General features: G+C 43.0%; 1 long non-coding RNA gene across 1 annotated transcript; it reads left to right on the top strand.

Moving 5' to 3' along the window:
- Positions 1–6,800: 6,800 nt before the first annotated feature.
- Positions 6,801–9,264, top strand: LOC129626235 (uncharacterized). The gene is made up of 2 exons (XR_008701849.1): positions 6,801–7,028; positions 7,480–9,264. It is a non-coding gene; the product is annotated as an uncharacterized LOC129626235 (long non-coding RNA).
- The last annotated feature ends 723 nt before the right edge of the window (positions 9,265–9,987 follow it).

Here is a 9,987-nt window from a genome sequence, read left to right as displayed (position 1 = left end):
CAGTCATCCAGTCTGAAATCTGCGTACATGCCAAGTTACAATCCTATCATTTAGGGGAAAATTCCATTATGAAAGTTTATATATAACTGCTCCTTTCTACATAAAACCTTTGTTTTGGTGACTCCATAATTTCTAAAGCTATATTATATTTTTCTAAGCCCATTCCCAAAATACAGGCTGGGTACAGCTGTTGATTAAAGGCAAGAGACATGGAGACCAGCATCTTCCCAAACATTTGGGGATCAGGCCACTAAACAAAGCACCCCCAGTTTTTTTTGTAATGATGGCTCTTTATCTCCTGGTTCTTGCAATCTGCTCAAAAAGGGAGCTTTGAACTCTTGCCTTGGGCACGTTTCCCAGGAGTTCCGAATATCTTCCTCGGCCATTGGCCAACGAACGACAGCTCAAGGACGGGGCTGGGCTGCGTTTGTCTGAAGTGCTCTGTGAATCCTGGCTCTGTGTTCCGGGTTGTCCACTATGAGTTGAGCTCTCTTTCTAGCCAATTGGAGGTCTTTTTTCTGAGAACAGTTTTGGCCCACGAATCAGAGCTCAGGTTCCAAGGCTGGCACTCTACCTTCCTTTATAGTTACTAAAAGTTCCAGAGAAAGTAACAGCTGGGTTTCCACATTAAATTAAGTGCCTGTGATAAGTTGTCCTGCTCCTTGGTGAAACATTTCCTTTAAAAACAGAATGTATCCTTCAGGCCATGATCAGCAAATTCTACCCTCTGAAACTAATAAACAAAGCTTATCCCACCAAAATAAAGTGGGACTAGGGCCCCCACTCGTGGTACTGGCTTGATGAAAACTGAACTGGAAAAAAAAAAATCAATGACAATTGTTCTAAAAAGGATAAACAACAAGGTCCTACTGTATAACACGGGAACTATATTCAATATACTAGGATAAACCATAATAGAAAATATGAAAAAGAATGTGTATATATACATACAAGTCAATCACTTTCCTCTATAGGAGAAATTAGACACAACATAAGTCAACCATATGTCAATACAATTTTAAAAATATACAATGTGAAACTGAATAACACTGTTTGAAACATATTGCCATTAAAATCTTAACCTATCAATGACTTGCCTTTCATGGCATTTTTTTTTTTTAATAATTCCTCACATGTTAGGATTTGACCAACTCATAAAAATAAGGTATGGCTGCAGCACTATTTACAATAGCCAGGGCATGGAAGCACCCTAAATACCCATAGACAGATAAATGGATAAAGAAGATGTAGTACAAACACACAATGGAATGTTACTCAGCCATAAAAGGAACAAAATGTGCCAGTGGAGAGATGTGGATAGACCTAGAGAGGGTCCCACAGAGTGAAGTCAGAAGAGAAAAACAAATGTCATATATTAACATGTATATGTGGAATATAGAAAATGGTGCAGATGAATCTGTTTGCAAAGTACAGACAGAGACAGAGAATGGACATGCAGACACCAAGGGGGGATGCGTGGGGATGGGATGGATTGGCAGATTGGGAATGACATGTATACACTGCTCTGCCTGGGACAGATAACTAGCAAGAGTCTACTGCATGGCACAGGGAACTGTACTCCCTGCTCTGTGGTGACCTAAAAGGGAGGGCAGTCCAGAAGAGAGGGGATATGTGTATACATCCGGCTGACTTGCTTTGCTATACAGCAAAAACTAGCACAATGTTGTGAAGCAACTAGGCCTTAGTGAATACATTTTCTTAGAAAAAGGCAAGCATCTACTTCCTGCTGTTATTTTGTCCCAGGGGAGGCCAGACTACCCAAGAGATTCTCCTGAGTCAAAAATAGCTTCCCTGGACCCTCTACTGACTCCATGTTTGTTTAGATCAATAAGCTCATCTTTTAAGCTGCAAACAACATGTGGGGAGAATAAACACAGCAGACTTTTTACATATAATGTCTACAGAGCTAACACACCCAGCAAATTCGGTTACCCTGAGGAAAAGGAGGTGATGATGGGAGGGACTCTTGACATAAATGTCTGGGAGGGGGCTGACCCCTGAGCCTCTGACTGGTGCAGTGGAAGCAGTACATTCTTTCTCACAATCAGCTTCTAGAAGGAGAGAGACAAGGCATGAGGAGACAGAAAAGGGAGGTGGAGCCCTTTCAAGGCAAAGCCTGTCTTCCTTGATATCTTCCTATCCCTGGTGGCCACCATCTTCTCTCTTAACACCCCAGGAAGATGGCCTCCCAATAGCTTTCTATAAGCAGAGAAATTATTCTTTAAGTTCCAGTGACTGATCTAGAGCTTTGTAAATTTCATGGAGAAGGTTACTTTGGAGGAAAGCAGAGTGAAGGAGTATGCCACATGGTTGCCTGGGGGATGAGCTTTCGAGGTAAGTCAGGTTTTATTAAAGCAACTCAATGTTCATCTCCAACTAAGCCCTGCTTTGTGTCGATCATTGTGGAAATAGGGTAAACTTAGATTCAGAAGCTGATCGGCCCAACTGTTTATCATTCCTGGAGGGAACAAGCCTGGCGTCTTCAGACAGATGGACAGTGCAGAGATCGGGTTGGAGAAGGAAGGTTTGACCTTGAAGAGCCCTGGATGTGACAATCAGGGTACGGGTGTTTATTCTGTGTGAGACAGGAAGCGTTGCAGGATTTTGAGCAGAGGCAGGAGCGTCCTGCTCTGACATGGACTTCAAGAGGTTCTGGCTGATGTATTGATGATAGTCTTTCTATAAGAACTTGGGAGGAATTGCTTTAACTCTATTAAATCCTGAATCAGCTCATTGTATCCATGCAAGATGTTATTCTTTAGCTACTCCAAGAATGTGTATCTCAAAAGCACCCAAACTAAGTACAAATCATGTTATATGTTTTATTTGAATATCTATGCTTCTATCAATTGACTAAATAAGGTATTGGGGACATGAAACCTGGTTTGTCACTAGATAAACCTGGATAATAATCTATACTCAGTTTCCTTATTCATCAATAGAAGCATATGAACTAGTATATGCATTCTTTCATTTTATCACATTTATAAATAAATATTTCTATTAAGAGCAGGAACTATGGCGGGGAAATATACCATTTCTCTTCGAGAAGATCATATTCTATGAGTGAGAGACTAGAACCAGTCTAAAGAAGGAAGGTATGTGCTTTGTTTGGTTTTGATGAGTAGAACTGAGGATTTTTCAAAAGTCTGATAAAAAGGAACTAGAAAATAGGAAGACATGGGAGAGTTGGGCAAGAAAGAAGAAAATATGTAGACTGTGCTGTCTGAAAAGGAGGGGATTTGCTCCCCAAGGTCAGGGAGAAAGGGGCATTCCTCTGTGATAAAGGTTTAATAAAAATACATGAAGATCACAGCTTTTCATGTTGGAAGGTAAGTTTTGCATGCTAGGTTGCTTCAGTTGTGTCTGTGACCCCACGGACTGCAGCCCGCCAGACTCCTCTGTCCATGGCATTCTCCGGACAAGAATACTGGAGTGGGTTGCCATACCTTCCTCCGGGGGATCTTTCCAACCCAGGGATCCAAGTCACATCTCTTACGTCTCCTGTATTGGCAGGTGTGTTCTTTCCCACTAGTACCACCTGGGAAGCTTGGGAAGGTAAGATAATGGTCATTAAAACAAGCTTTGATTTTCCCTCAGAAGAAGGTAAGGCCACATGCTGAGAGAGAAGAAAATGCTGTTGGGTAGAAAAACCTAGAAAAACAGCCAAGTCTTGAAATAACCACTGTGGAGAAAGGGACAATGAGTACTCAGGAGTTAATGCCTGGTTTTGCCAATCTGTACTTTTTGTGATTGTTTCCAAAGGGCAGGAGTGAGTGGAGAATGCAAACAATCCAGTGGGTTTGAAGCTGAGCATGATGGGAAGACCATAAGGACTGGAGGAAACTGGAAGAGAGTATTTGACATGAAGAAGCATGTGTTCTTGTGTGAATAGGGAGGTGAGAGAGGACCAGAGGAGGTGAAGGCAGTTGGGGTGGGGAGATGAAGGGAGCAGGTGTCTGAGGGAGACGGTGGCAGCTGCGGCAGGAACACCTGAGGGACCGGGGCCAGGTGCAGCAAAGAACACAAGGTGTGGATTTCAGGTTTCATAAAGGAGGCAGATGGAGTGACACATTATCTGGTATTGTGATGGGGTGGAACATGAGAGAAGGAGAAGGTTGTGGGAATTCAGGTGGTTCAAGAACTGAGAGCTTAGAGGTAGGATGTAAGGATGATGATGTGCAGACTGAAGGCAACTGGGACTTCCACAGGGTTGGGTGGAGAGGTCCTTGTAGCTCTAACAACATATTATGTGGGTTTAGTATAAAAGGAGGGCTTCCGTGGTAGTTCAGCTGGTAGAGAATCCACCTGCACTTTAGGAGCCTGGCTTCAATCCCTGGGTTGGGAAGATCCTCTGGAGAAAGGCATGGCAACTCCAGGATTCTTTTTTTTTTATTAATTTATTTTTTAATTGAAGGATAATTGCTTTACAGAGTTTTGTTGTTTTCTGTCAAACCTCAACATGAATCAGCCATAGCTATACATATGTCCCCTCCCTTTTGAAACTCCCTGCCATCTCCCTCCCCATCCCACCCCTCTAGGTTGATACATAGCCCCTGTTTGAGTTTCCTGAGCCATACAGCAAATTCCCATTGGCTATTTATGTTACATATGGTAATGTAAGTTTCCATGTTATTCTTTCCATACATCTCACCCTCTCCTTCCCTCTCCCCATGTCCGTAAGTCTATTCTCTATGTCTGTTTCTCCACTGCTGTCCTGCAAATAAATTCTTCAGTAACATTTTTCTAGATTCTGTATATATGCATTAGTATACGATATTTATGGAGAAGGAAACGGCAACCCACTCCAGTATTCTTGCTTGGGGAGTCCTGTGGACGGAGGAGCCTGTTGGGCTGCCGTCCATGGGGTTGCACAGAGTCAGACACGACTGAAGCAACTTAGCATGTGTGCGTGCATTGGAGAAGGAACTGGCAACACACTCTGGTATTCTTGCCTGGAGAATCCCAGGGACGGGGGAGCCTGGTGGGCTTTCGTCTATGGGGTCGCACAGAGTCGGACATGACTGAAGCGACTTAGCAGCAGCAGCAGCATACGATCTTTATCTTTCTCTTACTGACTTACTTCACTCTAAATAGGCTTTAGATTCATCCACCTCACTAGAACTGACTCAAATGTGTTCGTTTTTATGGCTGAGTAATATCCCATTGTGTATATGTACCACAGCTGCTTTATCCGTTCATCTGTCGATGGACATCTAAGTTGCTTCTATGTTCTAGCTATTGTAAATAGTGCTGCAATGAAGGATGGGATACATGTGCCTTTTTCAGTTTTGGTTTCCTCGGGGTATATGCCTAGGAGTGGGATTGCTGGATCATATGGTGCTTTATTTCTAGTTTTTTGAGGAATCCCCACACTGTCTTCCGTAGTGTCTGTATCAATTTACATTCCCACCAAAAGTGCAAGAGTGTTCCTTTTCTCCACACCCTCTCCAGCATTTATTGTTTGTAGACTTTTTGATAATGGCCATTCTGACCATCATCAGAATGTGTGAGGTGTGAGGTGTGAGGTGATATCTCATTGTAGTTTTAATTTGCATTTCTCTAATAATGAGCGATATTGAGCATCTTTTCATGTGTTTGTTAGCCATCTGTATGTTTTCTTTGGAGAAGTGTCTGTTTAGGCCTTTTCCCCACTTTTTGATTGGGTTGTTTGTTTTTCTGGCATTAAGTTGTATGAGCTGCTTGTAAATTTTGGAAATTAATCTTTTGTCAGTTGTTTCATTTGTGATTATTTTCTTCCATTCTGAGGGTTGTCTTTTCACCTTGCTTATAGTTGCCTTTGCTGTGCAAAATCTTTAAGTTTAATCAGGTCCCACTTGTTTACTTTTGTTTTTTCCCCCCATTATTCCAGGAGGTGGGTCATAGAGCATCTTGCTTTGATTTATGTAATCACAACTCCAGGATATTTAGCTGGAGAATCCCCATGGACAGAGGAGCCTGGTGGGCTTCAGTCCATGGGGTTGTAAAGAGTCAGACACAACTGAGTGACTAAGCACAGCACAGCAAGGCACAGAATAAAAGGAACCAACAAGTAAGTCAGTGGTGACTTTTAGTGAAGTTCAGTGAAGAGTACTGGATAACAGTTGGTTAAGAATGTCTTTATTTGGACTTCCCTGGTGGTCCAGTAGTTAAGAATCCACTTGTCAATGCAGGGAACACAGGTTCAATCCCTGGTCTGGGAATATTCCACATGCTGCTGGGCATCAAAGACCGTATGCCACAACTTCTGAGCTGGTATTCTACAGCCCAGGAGCCACAACTGCTGAAGCCTGCCTGCCCTAGAGCCTGTGCTTTGTAACAAGAGAAGCCACTGCAATGAGAGGCCTGTGTCCCACAACTAGAATAGCCCCCACTTGCTGCAACCAGAGGAAGCCTGCACTCAGCAATGAAAACCTAGCACAGCCAAAAATAAGTAAATCTTAAAAAAGAACGTTTTTATTTTACTAAAGCAACTCAATTTTCATCTACAATTAAATATTGTGTGTGTCATGTCACAGTGGGAATGGGATAAACTTTGACTCAGCAATTGATCGGACCAATCATTTACCATCTGTGTGGCTTAACTTCTTCAAGAATCTTTCCTTATTTGTAAATTAGGTATAGTAATGTTTGACACCTGAGATGGTTGAGATTTTCACATACAGGGACATAGATGAAATAGATGCCTGAGATGACCTTCCTGGTAGCCTTTGGCTCCTTCCCATCCCTGCCTGTCCTGCCCTGGGTCCACATGGGAGCTACTGCTCTGAGACAAAATGCCCCTTTCCCTGGTCCCAGTTGATTAACTTCAGGGTGGGCACCTGGCTCAGGTGAAGTTAACTGTACCCACCAACATTTTTCACTCAAGCCAGAGTGAGTGTGGTTTATCTTCCTCCCATGGCTGAAATCCTGGGGTGAAAAATACAAAATGAGTGAGTTTTCGGAGTTAAACGGAGCTCTCTGCAGAGAGGTGCCAGGGAATGTTCTCTTTTGCCTGAATGGCAGAGGTGGGTTTCTTAAAAGTGCCAGCAGACACTGTGTGTGAAGATCCATGGGAGAGTACTTGCGAGTTTGAAGTTTTATAATTGCTTTTATTTTTTTCCAGGTGTTTTGTAGGATAGAAATTAGGAGTTAGAAGTAATCTACATGATTTACCTGACACTTCTCTGGAGCATGTGCATGAGGGCAAGAAAGAAACAGACAGATACAGGGGAAGAACTGGGAGGCAGGCAAAACAGAGAGAAAGTATATGACACATAACCCCTGAGATGGATATCCCAGTTAAAAAGTCAACCTATCCTTTAGTGTAGCGGTCCCCAACTTTTTTGAAATCAGGGACCAGTTTCGTGGAAGACAATTTCTCCACAGACTGGGGTGGTGGGTGGTTTGGGGGTGATTCAAATGCAATACATTTATTGTGCTCTTTATTTCTATTTGCATTCTGTCTCCACCCTGTAGTTGAAGCTCAAGTTGCTAGTACTCCTAGGGAAGGAACAATGACAACATCAGATTATCTTAAAACCAGAAGGAAATGAGGGAAGAAACACAGTGATCCGGAGCTGAAGCGCAGCCACGAGGAGCCAGAAAACGGAGGAGGGTGACTGTTCTGCTGAAGATTGTACCTTCTAATTCAGAAAACTTAGTCACCAGACTGAGAACAGATAACAAGAGTAGGAGGAAGGACTGGGGAGTGTGGAGAAACGTTTCACAAAGCTCTGAAATCCGCAGCATGCAGAGCAAGCTCTTGACAAACTCGCAGCCTTCTGGAACCTTCGGAAAATGAAAATCCAACTCATAGGATAAAGCAAATAGCCCCACTGGGTATTTCACAGAGCATATCTAACTAACACCCATCGAAGCTCTGAACAGTGGAGATGGTTCTAAAAGCATCATCTACCCCTAGGCAAGATTATATTCAGTCCTCGAATAATCTCTAAAATGTGGCTCCATTTTGAAAATCACCATTTTGTGCCTAAATGGCATAATGGATAAAAAATTGGCTCCACTATTTCACTCAATCTAAGGTCCCCACTCCAGTACTCTTGCCTGAAAAATCTCATGGACTGAGGAGCCTGGTAGGCTGCAGTCCATGGGGTCACTATGAGTTGGACACAATTGAGTGACTTCACTTTCAACTTTCACTGTCATGCATTGGAGAAGGAAATGGCAACTCACTCCAGTGTTCTTGCCTGGAGAATCCCAGGGACGGGGGAGCCTGGTGGGCTGCCGTCTATGGGGTTGCACAGAGTTGGACATGACTGAAGCGACTTAGTAGCAGCAGCAGAGTCCCTTAGGAGCTTCCTAGATGTCTCAGTGGTAAAGAATCCGCCTGCCAATGCAGGAGATGCGGGTTGGATCCCCTGGAGAAGGAAATGGCAACCCATTCCAGTATTCGTGCCCGGAAAATCTATAGGACAGAGGAGCCTGGTGGGCTACAGTCCATGGGTTTGCAAAAGAGCTGGACACGACTTGGATGAAACAACAACAAGTTCTCTTGGAACTCTAAGCACAAGTTTAAGAAAAATCACCACTTTAAAAATGGCTCTACAGGGGATGAGCAAACACAGAAACTGATGTGGATGCTCATGTCACCTGTCAACACTGGGTTATAAGCATTCAGATGAGTCAGTTCTTATTTTAACTTTATACTTTTTCATCGGAATGAAAACAATTTTTAAAATGTTTATCAAGAAATGAATAGGCCCCAAAGAAGGTGTAACCAAACCCTTCCAGATCTGTGGACCACAGTTTTAGGTAGGGGAAGCCATGTCTGAGGCTGAGAGGCAATGTGATTTGACCATTTTGTTACAGGGAAGAGCAAAATCTGACTACATATTTGATCCTTTTTTTTTTTTTTTTTTCCATTTAAACTTTGCTTCTTATTGCTTTTGTTCACTAAGAGGATACGGCCCATACATAATGGCCTGCCTCAGGGAACCCTGACCCTCTGCCTGAATGCTAAACCAAAATGCCTTTAGTCAGGGAGATATCCTGACCCTGTCCACCTGTGAAAGGCTGCAAGAAAGAAATTACCATATCAGCTTCCTGAAGCTGACCATCCCGGTAGATATTTGCAAGACGTACGAACTTCCTCACCTCCTCCCCATCTCTATTCTATAAAAGAATCTAGAATTCTATAAAAGAATCTATCTAGACCCCAACAAGATGGTTATTTTGAAACATTAATCTGCCATCTTCTCAGTCTGCTGGTTTTCTGAATAAAATTGTTATTCCTTGCCTCAACACCTCGTCTCCTGACTTACTGGCCTGTCGTGCAGTGAGCAAAGTAAGCTCTGACTTGGTAACAGTTCCTTCCTGGCTCTGTGGAGTGTAAATGGGTGGGTGAGATAGGAAACCACATCTTTAGTAGCAACTGAAATAGCTGAGCAGAAGGTGAAAGGGCTGAAAGATGGGGAGGGGAGGGAAGTGGATGGGGGAGGACTTTGAGAGAAGGAAGGGAGGAAGGATCAACGGATCTTCATTGTTGTTAGAGGAAAAAAACAGATGTCAATAGTGTTTCTAAGTGGAAATCGCATAATATATCCATGTTTAGGTTTCAAGGATCCCAACCAAGACTCTGTTCTTGGAGACAAGCTTCTGTACACAACTGATTCAACAAAACTCTCTAGAAGGAACACTTAGTCCCATGTCAAGTGGGATTTGCCATTAGAAGCCTTGGACACTCTTCTGAATTCTGCTAACTGGAAACTGGAAGCTATGGTAACACAGGAAGCTGTTTCCTGGTCTGAAAAATTGTGGACAGGTGGGAAAGTGGATGAAATGTTAAAAAAAAGTCCCAGAGCAGCCTGACAGAAAGACCCAGGGGAAAAAAATGATACCAGACAAATTCATTCTGGAAATCCCTTTGTAAATGGTCTGAGCTGAAATGAACCTAGCCTTGAACAGAGAGGAAAAGATGGAGTCAGAGATTAGGTTTTGGAAAGTGATTTCAAATAACTGCTCTGT

The sequence above is a fragment of the Bubalus kerabau genome, chromosome 13 (assembly GCF_029407905.1).
Source record: "Bubalus kerabau isolate K-KA32 ecotype Philippines breed swamp buffalo chromosome 13, PCC_UOA_SB_1v2, whole genome shotgun sequence".
NCBI lineage: Eukaryota > Metazoa > Chordata > Mammalia > Artiodactyla > Bovidae > Bubalus > Bubalus kerabau.
This window is presented reverse-complemented; position numbering and strand designations above follow the sequence as displayed.